This window comes from Notolabrus celidotus, chromosome 10 (assembly GCF_009762535.1).
Source record: "Notolabrus celidotus isolate fNotCel1 chromosome 10, fNotCel1.pri, whole genome shotgun sequence".
NCBI classification, from domain to species: Eukaryota; Metazoa; Chordata; class Actinopteri; order Labriformes; family Labridae; genus Notolabrus; species Notolabrus celidotus.
This window is the reverse complement of record NC_048281.1, coordinates 16,530,648-16,544,554: the sequence shown is the minus strand read 5'-3', so window position 1 is coordinate 16,544,554 and position 13,907 is coordinate 16,530,648. Positions and strand designations below refer to the sequence as shown.

General features: G+C 37.7%; 1 protein-coding gene across 1 annotated transcript in view; it reads right to left on the bottom strand.

Moving 5' to 3' along the window:
* The window catches only part of csrnp3 (cysteine-serine-rich nuclear protein 3), a 29,874-nt gene extending 18,009 nt beyond the window's left edge, over nucleotides 1–11,865 (bottom strand). Inside the window, exons 1-2 of the mRNA XM_034694720.1 lie at nucleotides 11,499–11,865; nucleotides 10,640–10,682 (exon numbers count right to left, since the gene is read on the bottom strand). The gene's annotated coding sequence lies outside the window, so the exon portion shown is untranslated. The remainder of the gene's footprint in view (nucleotides 1–10,639; nucleotides 10,683–11,498) is intronic.
* Nucleotides 11,866–13,907: the final 2,042 nt, after the last annotated feature.

Genomic DNA, 13,907 nt, shown 5'->3' with positions numbered 1-13,907 from the left:
AAATATTGCAACACCAAGGTCTGCGTTATTGGCCTTTACCTAAAACTGCTATGATACCATTTCAGAAAAAAACATGTCATGCTTGTGGAAAAACACTGAAATTGACTTTGGCTAACTTTTCACAGATACAACAACTTAACCAATATCAAAGGCTGATTACTTTACGCATACAGATACAGACAGATACCAATACAGATACCAATTCTGGTATAGATATCATTGCAAATACAGATATTGATACCAATACAGATATCAATATCATTACAGATCACCAATATAAATATCAATGTCAATACAAATACTAATACAGATACTGATACTAAACAGATACCAATACCCTTACAGATACCAACCATAGACTGTATGATAAATGGACGCATTCTTCGTGAAATTTATTTCTGAACATTAGCTTTGAAGGCTATCATTAGCAGTTACCATATTGAAATGCTGACTCAACCTAAATTTGGTCAATCCAATATGACCTGGAGTTTGAATGGGTTCATATGTGGTTTTCAGCGTTTCTGGAGCCAGCCTCAAGTGGACGATCAATGAACTGCAGTTTTCACACTTCCAAATTGGCTTATTTTTTTAAGACATATTTGACTTTGAAGAGGACAGTGGATAAGGCAGGAAACAGGGAGAGAGTGGGGGGATGACATGCGGGAAAGGGGCCATAGGCTTGACTCGAACCCAGGCTGCTCGCGATAGGGGTGAGCAACTTTACCATTAGGCCAAATCTGCACCCTTGGCTTCATATTTTAATATTGCGGCTTGATACTTACACCAGTACCAATGTCAATTCCAAAATTGATACATATCCTGGCATCAGTACGAATACAGATTCAGATGCAGATACAGATGCCTTTACAAGTACTAATTTACACTGATATCAGTTGTCTGTATCAACATTGATATTAGTATTGCACATTATCAGATCAACTCTAAAAGCTGATTTTTGCGATTTTGCACTGCACTTTGCTTCTCCTAACAACTCATGAACAAAGTAAAAGGAGGACGAACGTTTTGTCTCTACTCTGACACCGTGGCCTTTCAAGATACTAAATCTCCAATATTTCAAGGCTCCTAGGCACAACTTTAGTGACAAAGAACCACCAGAGGGTGTAAATGTGTAAAGTCTGACAGCAATAATTACATAAACCCCTCTGTGATTTCTCTAAATCATTTGTCTGTGAACTGTCTGGCTCCATGACCAACATATCAAAGACAGTTTAGCGTCACTGGCTATGAATCAGAACCTCTGATGGAAGCAGAAGCTGAATCAAGGATGAATGAGTCATTGCACCCACCCTGTTTGTCACCTCCATCCCAGCCATTATCCACCTCAACAGCCAGCACAGATACCTCACAGTGTGTTCAGACATCATAGAAAACAGATGGAGCCAATACATGTTTAAATCCAAGGTTAGGGGTCTCCATCAGCAGCATGTTTCAGCTTTACTATGAAGCTCCACCACACGGATTACAATGCCATCTGTCATCATTTAGCAGGATCTTCAATGCACCTAATGTTTTTATTTTTTATATACACTCAATGATCAACTTAGCATAAGTGGATAGAAGTTCTTCTGGACTGGCCCACAGTTCATCTTTATCTGAGGGTAGAGCTTCACATTTTGGCAGTTTGACTACCTCCAGGGCAAAAACAAAGCACACCATCATATCAGCTACACGAGCAGGATTTCACCAAACTCAATGCTGATGCTGCAGATTATTACCTCAGTCCAGATGTATTGTCCATACAGCTGATAAATAGCAATAAATAGAAAGACACCATACGGGCAGACTTTTTATGGTAGTATTTCTTGAAGCAGTGCTGAAGTCCTTGCTTAATATTCACAAGATATACGATATAATCTAATAAAATATATGACAAGGAGAGATCAATAATAAGTGTGCACTATTTTAATTAAAGATGTGATTTCAGAATTAAGAAAGGACCGTCGTGTGCAGCTACAGTATCTTAAGTGAGCAAGATACATTTACTGGATCAAGATGAAACGGGTCATTGTCATAGTGAGATCTGCATTCAGTGGAATTTTGAACACTTTGACATCCAACTCATTCACTTTGAGCCTTTTTAGGCTCATTTTTCACATCCGACTGGATGGATAGTCCCATTCAATGGATGGGACAGGTTACTTGTTAAGTCAAGGGCTTATGTTTTTCATTATGAAAATAGTTATACAAATCTACTTCTTTAAAAAAAAAAATGTATTGAACATTTGATAGCCACCCCTTATATCCCTATGTGATTGTGTATGGAGAGAACTATTTGGAGCTGGTTAAAATACAGGGTGTGTTCACTGACCAAAACTGCTTCCATGCCCAGTTTGGTTCCCAGGCTCTTGCGTCAGACAGAACGAGTGTGTACTACTTGGATAGCAAACAGCAGCTGAGCATCGGAGCAAATAAAAGTTGTAGCAGATATTTCAATCAATTGTTAAGCTCAGGACCCAGAAATCAATTTAATTTGGGACTTTAATGGCCACACCTGGCTTTATCAAGATGCCAATGATGTCTTGTTTCTTGGGGTAGATCACATACACCCAGTTAGGGCTGGGCGATATTGAAAATTATGTTATCACAATAAAATATTTCATATCAGTCAATATCGATAATTATCACGATAAATATCAAATCATTATTTCATTTAAATTTAAATGCAGATTTTTGGTCCTGAGTGAAAGTTGAAGAAAACAGACAGTTTGTTAGTTTGTATCTGGATTTAGTTTTCTGATAAACTTCTTGAATCCATCTTTTTGACTGTGCAAACAGGAAGCAGGTCTTTTGTGTAAAATAAGATTTTTGTGAAGTTTTAGTTTGTAGATTCTTATTTTTCTCAGATTGAGGTTATTTGCATGATTTGATTTACATTTACAACAAAAATATATCAAATGGTGTTCTGTGTATCAGTTTAGTAGAGTATTGTTTTGAGTTGTGCTCTCCCCTTTTAGATTACTAAGGGTTACAGACATGGTAAGAGTGATATTGAGTGATATTGTTTCCCACAGTGCAGTGAATGCATCACGCTCGCTCGGTGTTCCGTTGTACTACGGTCGCGATGGACATAAAACGTGTTAGAAATACACAGCAGAAGTTGTCTCTGTGCTCTTCCTTTACCCACATCCTGAAAGTATATTTAATGAAGTGTATTAAGTTAATAGTTAACGCAGAGTCGACAGAGTGTCAGACTAACGACTCTGCATTGAGCTGCTAGGTTTTGAGTTTTCTTCAGTGACGCTGTCGCTCGTCTCAGCTGTGTTTACATCCAGCTCCGAACGTCTTTAAGCCCCGCCTACCTCTCACCCTGCGACATGATTGGCTGTTCAATGCCGTCTTCTTCTTCTGTCAAATGTTGGGTGGCAACTGAGCGTTTAAGACTCATTAGCGCCCCCCCCTCCATTTTAAGTGGCATGGGGTTGTAATAACATGTTTATTTATATCAAATTTTGATCCAAAATGTTTTATATTTATATAGAGAAAAATTATATAGCGATAATTATCGTTATCGAATTATCGCCCAGCACTACACCCAGTATTAATAGCTGTCCCTTTGTGGTCCAAATTTCCAACTTGCAGTTTTAATGTATCGAAAAGCAACAATCTGCCTCCATACTCTTAACAGCCATGCACTACAAAAACACCCATCTGCCCTAGCATGGAACGTCAGGTATACGTATGTAAATCACTAATTAGTAGTTACATATGTATAGACTAATTATTTACATCCTACTTTGAATAGACACAGATCCTCTTGACTCTCCTTTGATCGACTGCCAAATGTGTATAAGTGGGGGAAGAGGGAGCTGGGTTGGTGTATACTGATATAGATTGCAAATTTGTGCTGTATCTGCGTCTGCCAAATGCCTATGCCATTCAATATGGCTGGTCGCATCACAGACGACTAGTGTTTCTACAGTGATGGAGCACACAGTTATACAGTCCAGATGGCTTGGCAGATCTTTCTTTTTATTAATTCTTTCTTTGTTTTAATATGAAAAACGTTTTTTTTTTCTTTCAGTGCAGTAGATGCTGTCTGAATGAACGAGGCTGCATTCCAGTGGAACAAACTGATCAGATCACAGAGCAAAAAAAAAAACAGAAACCCTGAAAAAATGAAAGACTCTGGACCATGCAGCTAGAGTCTGAGGCTGAACGCATCCATCACTGGTGTCACACTGCCATACATGGCAACCTTGAACGAGAGAGAGAAAGCTAGGCAGAGAAGAGAGAGATAAATAGATTGAGGGAGAGGGAGAGAGAGAGAGGGAGTGAGTGAGTGAGAGGGGCTAGGTCTCAGCTGGACTCCCCTGAGGAGAGGCTGTGGCCTGGATGATTATACAGCTACAGATGATGTCAGTGGAGGATCCCTGCCACAGAGAAAACACACACACAAACCAACAAACCCACCACACACACATACACACACACATACACACACACACACACCTACACACACAAGGCCACATGTAGAACGCTGATTTCTAATAGGTCAGGGGCCATCTGCCTTAATCTGTGTGCTACCGTCATGTTCAGGAGGAACACAATGAACAGTGATTTTGCAATATTTCCCTGGAGACAAGATAGGGACCACACACTAAATTGAAATATATGCAATAGATGGTTCAAATCAAAGGGTAATAGCTTGTTTGTTATAACCTAGCAGAAAAATCATACTAACAGCTATGTTATTTCCAAAATTCATATGTAAACACTGCTTTAAAGGTACAGCATGCTGTATCTGATCATCTTTTTTGCAACAAGCTACAATTTGCAGCTGTTGTTATTTGACAGTGAGAAAATCAGCAGATTGGACAATAAACATTTGCACAGTCGGCTTTTCTATTCAACCACAATTAGGGTCAGATGAGAAGAATCTGCAAATAAACATCATTAATTGTCAGATACAGTCCTCTCCACACTCCAGCCAGCTTTGACAGAATTGCACACGCACAATGAAAAGAACACATCCAACAATCAAACACAAAGGAATCCATTTAAAGAAATGTAGCGACATCCACAGATATATGCAAATGAGCCTTCACATGCGCTCTGTACATTTGTTAACTTGCACTCGCCTGAGGCTGCAGACAGATCTGCTCCACACACATGAAAGAGGAGGGGGGAGGTTGGAGGAAGAAGGGGAAGGGGGGAGTTGGTGGGGAGAGGGGTGAGAGCAGCCCACTGCTCAGCACTCAGCACACGGAGGAGTTGCAGCCTGGTGATGCCTGCTGCAGCCTCCCTCCTGCAGCTACAGTGCTGGGAATCATTGATCTGCTCTTCCTCCTCATAGAACAATAGAGGAAGCATGGTTTCTTATTAACCACGGGGGGTCCAGAGCAAAGGGTGACCCCTATTTCACCACTACATATCTCACAACAATCTTTTGAGTTTAACATCCTCTAAAAGCAGAGAGAACTGCAAATAAATAATGAGAATGTACTGAATGAGAGTTGGTGAACTGACTCGACTCCTGGCATGATTTCGTGTGTTTCTTTAGTCATTCAAACCCCAAACCATTAGCGGTGTTTTAATGACACAGAGGCTCGATGCTGAAATTGAAGCGTAATCTTTAAAAAGACATGTCATCCAGCGCCTCAGCCGTCTTTGTTGTCACAAGCAATGATCAAAATGTGTCGTACACACGGCAAGCTCCACACTAAGGCTAATGTTTTGATTTGCTGTAATTCAAGTCACACAGTGCGGCAGGCGTAATCAGGTCCTCTAACCCTCATGTCAATCACAATGCTCGCCTAAATTATTCATGCCTCCATATTTTATTTATGACTGTATTTTCCCATGCCACCTGAAAGTTCGCAAAAGCCGGTTTGCTGGCAGAAATAGGAGCTTCCAGAGTGTTTCACAGAGACGGGGCTGCTTTCATCTCTCACACAGTCTGGGAAAGCTGAGGGATGTGGGGTTCATATTCTGCAGACAAGCCTTATCATTTATATATAGAGCTAGTATCATGTGGAGATCTGGAATCAGGTTTAATATGCAAAACATTCACAATGTTATCTGAGGAAATTCATGAAGTAGGCCAGCTCTGCATGTGATAAAAGTATATAATGAACTGGAAGGATAAAAAGAGTCCTCCCTGGGAAAAGTATAATATTGGTAATATTTTCTCCAGCATATAAACCTTATTGAAATGATGCCAATCTCTGTGTTGTGGGTTACAACTTTTAGGTCCATGGCTTCTCTTGTTCTTTCTAGTGAAAGCTTAATTTTGAAACATTAAATCAAGAGAGGGCTGTGCTACGTATTTAAGTGTGTGAGATAACATTTCAGGTAATAATATCTAAAGCTCCTGTGAGGATCTTTGTGTTGATTCTGGCACCCCCTGTAGACAAAATTTAACCTCCTATCTCTTTGCGGACTTTGTCCTGAACACATAAGTATTTTTTTTGATTAAAAAAAAGTCTCATTCTGCTGTTTTTTAACAGCCAAAAGTATTCCTCATATCTTCATATTGCTGTGTCTTATTCTCTTCATCGAACACCTATCCCCCCAGCAGTGGTTTTAGGCATTAAAATGTCTATATAGATGTAATACATTTGATGCCAATGGTCTTGTTTAAGTTTCAGGGTCCTTGAAAGGCAAAATTATCAATTTCAGTTTTTTTCCGAACCAATCAAAAAACTCCTCACAGGAGCCTTAAGTTTTTAAAATGTAATGTGTGAATTCTTGATTGGTAGCTATGTTTGTATCTAACAATTTGAGATGTACTGAATTACCATCTGTTAAAAAAAAATTAATATAGTGTCAAAAAAAAAGATATATTCAAAAATAGAAAAGCAACAAGCTCATATTGTTTGTGAGCTTTCATTTCTGATTTAGAAGTCTGTTATATTGTGAATGTTGGATCTTTAAATAACAGCATAGGGTGAAACTTTGGAGAACTAGCAGGGCTTTGTTTCCACATGGCTCTTCCTTGATTACAATTTTGCAGATTGATTAAATAATTAGAAATTTGGTTACATGGCACTGAATTGAAAAAAGAATCAAAACATCTGGCACTTATCTTCAATACGCAAAATGTGCCCAAGCTTTAATTGCAAAGACCTTGATTAAAAAAAAAACACATCATGTAACTTTTTTGGATCTGTAGCCTCTTGAAAGTTTTTTTCATATTTAATAACATGAAATAGTGGTGACTTAATACTTGACATTTAGATTAAAAGTCATAAAACAAAACCAGAGATAAGGGTGTCGTCATGAAAGCTGTTCAAACTCTGGTAGAAAAATGGAAATGAATGGCAGAACTAACCTTCAGTAATTCCCAGCAGCAATCTCAGTTTTATATTCTCTTTATCAATGCAGTGACATTACACGTATAAATAATTACACTTAAAAGTTAGGAAATTAAAACTGTATTATATCATCTAATCACTTTGGAGGCTGATGCCCACACTGGCTATATAAAGCACTTCTATTTTAACTTATATCCTGCTCCGACAAATGAAACTCATTATGGCAGAAAAATATGTCGTCTTTTTCCCAACACTTAATTAACTGGCAACAGACAAAAGATTCCATATAGGTGTCATGGCAACATCTCTGGAGAGCACAATCCTGAAGCATTAACGCTCAGAGCTCAGCCAGGAAGGAGCCAAACACACAAAAAGAGTCACATCAAAAGCTTTGAAATTAGAACCATGAACCCTGCTGAGACACACAAGCTGCTCTGTAACCTAAAAGGTTCAGATTAGTTCACACTAAGATCCTCACTAAGGCATTAACACTGTGGTTTTAACTTCAGAAATTACATGTTTACAGTGGCTACAGACGAAAAATACACCAAATATTAATCGTGCTGGGTACATTACTGAGAGTTAATAGCAAAATGTGCGTATACAACTTTGTCTATTTTCCAACAGTGACCTGGCCAAGACAGAAGCCTCTAAATATAACAGTTCAAACTCCAAATAATACAAAGACACAATTTGAGGTTCACACACCACAACCGACAGCACCAACGTGTGGTTACAAAAACACAGCAAGGCACGTGGATGGAACTTATCATGTGATAACTCGTATAAAATCAGAGAACCCAAAATGCTACTTTTACTAGCCTGTTAGCATATTTGCGTCGTCACAACACATTTGGTAAAATCCCTCGAAATATTTTATTTAAAGGTAAAGAAGAAAAAATAAAACAGAAATCTGCTTTTTTAAAATTACCAGTTAAACCGTATTTTTCAGTGTATACTGTGGTAAAATTATGAGATACACTTTAATGTCAAATGTTTACCAGATTATGAGATTCAATGCAATATTAATTCAATGAGCATAAGTCAGGAGTTTTAGGAGTTTTTTCTCATTGATTATTATTTAACATAGTGCTGTTTAGTTGTAAAGTATTTTTTTGTATCATTTTTTTATTTACATTTAACATTATACACATGAACACCAAAAAAACCCAAACAAACAAACAAACAAACAAACGAACAAACAATAAAACACAGGGAACAATTAAATGAACAAGTTGTAAATTCTTAACCCTCTTGTTATATTGCGGGTCAAATTGACCCGTTTTAAATTTAAAATCTAAAAATTTAAAGTATTTTTTCATTATGAAACGTATTCTGTTTGGCTTAATTAGCGTTATCAACATATAAAATTAAAATGGATAATTTCACGTATTTGCAACGCCCCCTGAATGTTAATACTGCATTGATACTGTGTGGGTCAATTTGACCCGGAAGTCAAAGTGGAGGCTAAAAGGGGTCAGAAGTGTCAAATACTAACTGTTTCTTTGAGATCGGGGTAGAGCAACTTCTAATACTCTATAACCTAGGCCCTAATGTCAAAGTGGATGAAAGGCTAGTGATATTCAGAGGTAGCTGCCCATTTAGGCAATATATACCCTCCAAACTAGCTAAATACTTCATAACTAACTGGGCTTCACTTCATAAAAAGAAAAAAAATTGAAATGTAAAACAAAATAAAATAAAATATATGTCATGTAAAACTATTGTATTTATATGTAGGTCTTTCCAATGTACATTAAAAAAGTTTTAACATGATTTTTTATGAAAACAAATGAATTATCCTCAGTGAACCATGATCTGTGAGAGGTAAAGAACACCATTGCACTAAATATTGATTGAAATGGTTAGCAACGGAATTAATAATGAAATATAAACAATGTTTTGGGGGATTTTTGGTTTCTGACACATTTGGATGATTAAACATGCCCAGAGAAACGAGCATAGCAAGAGGATTAAAGCAAGGTCTTCCTTATAAATTCCATGCAGTTCATATAAAGTCTTTTTCCATAATTGAAGAAAATTGAGAAATATATCTCTAAATAACAACTCTTAAATTGTTGTAGTAGTCATATGACTGATATTATCTATGTTGTGAGATGCAGAGGAAGCAGTATTACATTGGAAACCCCTTTAATACCCTTGTTATGAGGTACTAACATTTACAACTCAAGCAAGTTATTTTTATCTCTTACCTAATGTAAAGTAAATTCAGCACGTCTTCTCCTACATCGAGTTTACAATCTGGCCTTTAACCTCTTTCAGTGAATCTGCCTTAACCTTGGGTCAGGCTTAAAGCCTTGATTCCTTGTAGCTCACATAAAACACTGCTAAATTGATTGAACTGTGCATGTGAACCTTCAGTGTGCAGGCGATTCATCCACAGCAGCCTCCTGCAGAGAGACTCTCCTCAGCACTGTTAAACCCCAACACCTTTCTTGTGAATCTTTAATGGAGCACTTTCACTGTTATCAAGCTTTAGCCATCTGTGCTACAGTATGTATTACCAGCATGGCTGAATCACTTATTCAAATAAGCCAGCTTAATGATGCCGCGTTTCACAAGTAAATACATCTACTTAATGTTTCAATGTCCTTTAACTCAGTGCCACATGTACTAATTAAATTCTGCTCCTCTGAGGACACCGCACTGATAGACTGAGGGAGCAGATGGATTGTGGAGTAAAAAAAAAAACACAAACTGTCTCAAGAAAGAGAGGGCCCACTCCCCAAACACATGCACACACACATCCACACCGCTTCGTGTTTAAGATCTTAATGAAAAAGGGAATAGTAGTGTCATTGCATGTGCATGTTTGCTGTGTGCATGTTTGAGTGCACAATTTTGCACAGAGGTGCTACATTCTATTACCAAAATACTGGGAACAATTAAGAAGTCAGGAGAGGATACTGAGAATGTTATATCATAAACCTGTGACATGACACAAATTCATGTTGGATATTAACACATCTTTTGGTTAAATTTATGCATCAAAACTCATCTGTCCTGTTTGCAAACGTTCTATTCGTGAGGCACTGGTGCTTCATTTACAGAACAAAAACTATCTAGCTTGTAATAAAGCAAACTCGAGAAAAATATCTGCTGTATTTCATCATTTTCATATCAGAGGCATCTCTCTGGTATAATCCAGTGTGAGTAGCGCAGCTGTCTGTATTGACTAAACACTGTTGTCTGCATCAACATCACATCATATCTCCTCATCAGAGGGGCTTTTGTGGCAGCGGAGCAACAGTTGTGTGAGATTTTATCTAGCAGACATGGATTCAGGATGATAATGTACTGTGAAGACTGATATTTCAGACAGCGGGACGGAGATTTGGTCCTACCTTTCGTGAGAAATTTGTTACACTGCAGGAACACTTCTTGGTTCTGTGGGAGACAAGAGAAGAGAAAATAAATCACATGTACCCTGAAGACAAAGTAAAAGTAGCTGTTTGAAAATCATGTTTTAGTATTTAGTTTAACCAGCTCTGTTTGGGTATACACATTTTTGTAATGCATGTTGTTATCAACAGTAGACCCAGGTTTTTATCGTGCAATTCCAGCACTGATGCATGCTTGATTGACAAAGCCTTATCTAAATCACTTTCTGAGCCTCTATTTCATTTTATAGCTGGGGGCTGGTGATGGTGGAGGAGGCGGAGGGGTCTCCTGAGGGAGGCAGGAGGGGGAACAGACTCTGCCTCCTCTGCCTGTTCTGCAGGAGGCTCTGCAGGGAACCAGACTCTTTCTGCTCCATGCGGTCTGCATGAGAGGCTCTCAGCCAGCTGGCCATATACCAGTCAGCTGGCTCTAAACATAGTTTGTAGCCTGTATGACACACATGTGCGACCTCAAAAGTAATACACAAAGGGACAGGAGCTGTAACATGCTGCACTCCTTAGGTTCTGTGTCTGAGCAATGAAATGACAAATTTAGTTAAAAAAAAAACACAAGTTAGGTAATAAAAGATGTGATACAGTAAGAAGAGTGAATGCTGTCCAGAAGAGTTTCACATATGGATTATTCAGGGATGTATCCCAACATTTAAGATAAGAAAACAACTGACTCACAAAAGATGTTCATTGTCTGCATACTGAAATCACAACAACGACAACAATACTAGCCTTCATTTTTTTTTTTTCACAGAATCATCCATATGCGTTTACAAAAAAAGGCCTTTCACCAACAATTCACCACACTTACCATTCATTTCGTTACTATCATCCAGTCAGTCAATGACGCCCCTCTTTGAATGGACTTCACAGTTTCCTCCCTAAAGCATGTCACGGGTTCCTACTGCGGAAATCCTCCCTCCTCAGGTCAGTAAAAATTAAACAGATTTCTGAATGGTGTAACACCAACCGGCACTATTGTCACCTCAACAGAGCTTTAACATGCTCTCCTTCCGGCTGCTCGGGGAACAATGGTGCAGCATCTGACTGACAGCTTCACGCACAACGTGACTCCCTCCGCCCAATCCGCGGTGTGCTGAAGCAGGAATGAGCCGCAGAGCTGCTGCCTGTCTGCGTGCTCACTGTGGGCTGCTCCAATGTGGACTCATGTGCTCCCAATGCTGCCAAACAAGGTGGACTTCACTACAAAAACACATTTATAGCGGTTTAGAGCATAAATAAGTATAAACATTATAATAAATATTAATAAGCAGCGGTTCTTTTGAAATACAAAACGTCAGTGAGTGAACTAGCATCTATAAGGGGGGCTGAGACTGGATGTTCTGTTTCTTTCTAGACTACAGCAGGGGATCCAAAAGTGTGGGTCGGGACCCCCTGGGGGGTCGCGAGACACAAATTGGGGGTCATGAGATGTCTCCCAGAATGATTTTTTAAAGTGATCTAAACATATATATTATTTTCATTTTTCATCTTTTTTTATTTGCCCTGTTTTCTTTTGTTTATCTTCCTTTTTGTTTGTACTGTTAATTATGATTATTTCTTTATTATTATTATTATTATTATTATTATTATTATTATTATTATTATTATTATTGTATTTTGTTGTATTTATTATTTTTTTCTTCTTTGTTGGTTTTGTATTAGTCATATATAATTTGTTAAATTGTGGTGAACAAAGAAATACTGAAAAAATGCAATAAATACATTTGAATGAGAAAAGTTATCTAAAAATAGTGCATTTTACCCATTATAGTAAAAAATATCGACAAAAACAGTAACAAAACTTGAAAATAGATGATGTAATGAGTTTTCTGCCTTTATTTTTTCCAGGTGACTCCTAAGTTTAAGGTTCGTGAAAAGTTAATTATTAAAAGCATTGGTAGCAGCAGGTTAATTCATAAAGGCACAGGAAACACAGCCACATGCTCATATAGGTAGTCTTCAGGGGTCGTGGGCGCAAAAATTTGGGAACCCTCGGACTACAGGACCACATCAGGAAATCTAAAAAGCTGACTGCTTAGCTGTTCCTTAATTTTGACTTCGGCCAATATTATTCTCGTTTAATTTATCAAAATCACTTCATAAAAAAAAATAAAAGTAAAAATGAAATAAACAAAAATCTATGTCTTGTAAAACTATTGTATTTATATTTAGGTCTTTCAAATGTACATTAAAAAAGCTTAAACATGAATTTTCATTAAAAAAAACCCGAGTGAGTTATCCTCATTGAACCATGATCTGTGAGGATTAAAGAACACCATTGCACTAAATATTGATTTAAAATGTTAGTAATGGAGTTAATAATGAGATTAAAAAATGTTTATTGGGATTTTTTGGGGTTCTGACACTTCTGGATAATTAAATATGCCCCAGTCAAGTTGACCCACGAACATTCTTGCTGTCCCTGAGAAACGAACATAACAGGAGGGTTAATATTTTTTAACCCAAAAATTGGAACCTCTTTGTATTTATATCCTGTTGAACTTTGGGTTAGCAGTCGTTCACAAATTTGGTGTGCATTTTTTTTAACAAGACACATGATAGTGAAATGAGCCAAGAGAAGCACTATTGTAGCACATTAAAGTTGTTCTTACTGAGCCGGCCCGGTAAACATTCAAGTTCAAGGTTCAAGGTTACTTTATTTGTACCCGTAGGTAGATTTTGTTTTTGTTTTTGGACAATACATGACAAACAAAGTGACAACATGCTTAGTGCTTAAGAGGTAACCCTTAATAAAAACAATAAAAACAGGAAATGGGCAATCAATAAGATCAAAAACAATAAAAACAAGATAGACATAAAACCAACTATTGGTCAATAAAAATGGCTGATTTTATGTCTATCTTGTTTTGCTCTTAGTAGCAACTTAGCATGCCTTACTTTTGTACCTGTTCAGTGAAAATTGAATTAAATACCAAGTCCAACATAACTGCCAACTCACACGGTGGAGAAAAAAAAACTGTGAACCATGCTGTCATCTTGTGGCCATAGTGGTGAACTGCAGGTTTTCTGCAGGCTCAGACTGATGATGTGATCTGTGATCATGTATATTTTACAAAATGAACCAGAAGGGTGGGTGACCAAGGCTGGGTCAGAGATTGACATGAAAGTGAATTATGCTCTTTCTTCATGGTCATTGGGATATTTGTTAAAAACAGGACACAAATGGCAAAGGCAAATCTTAACACAATTATTAAAC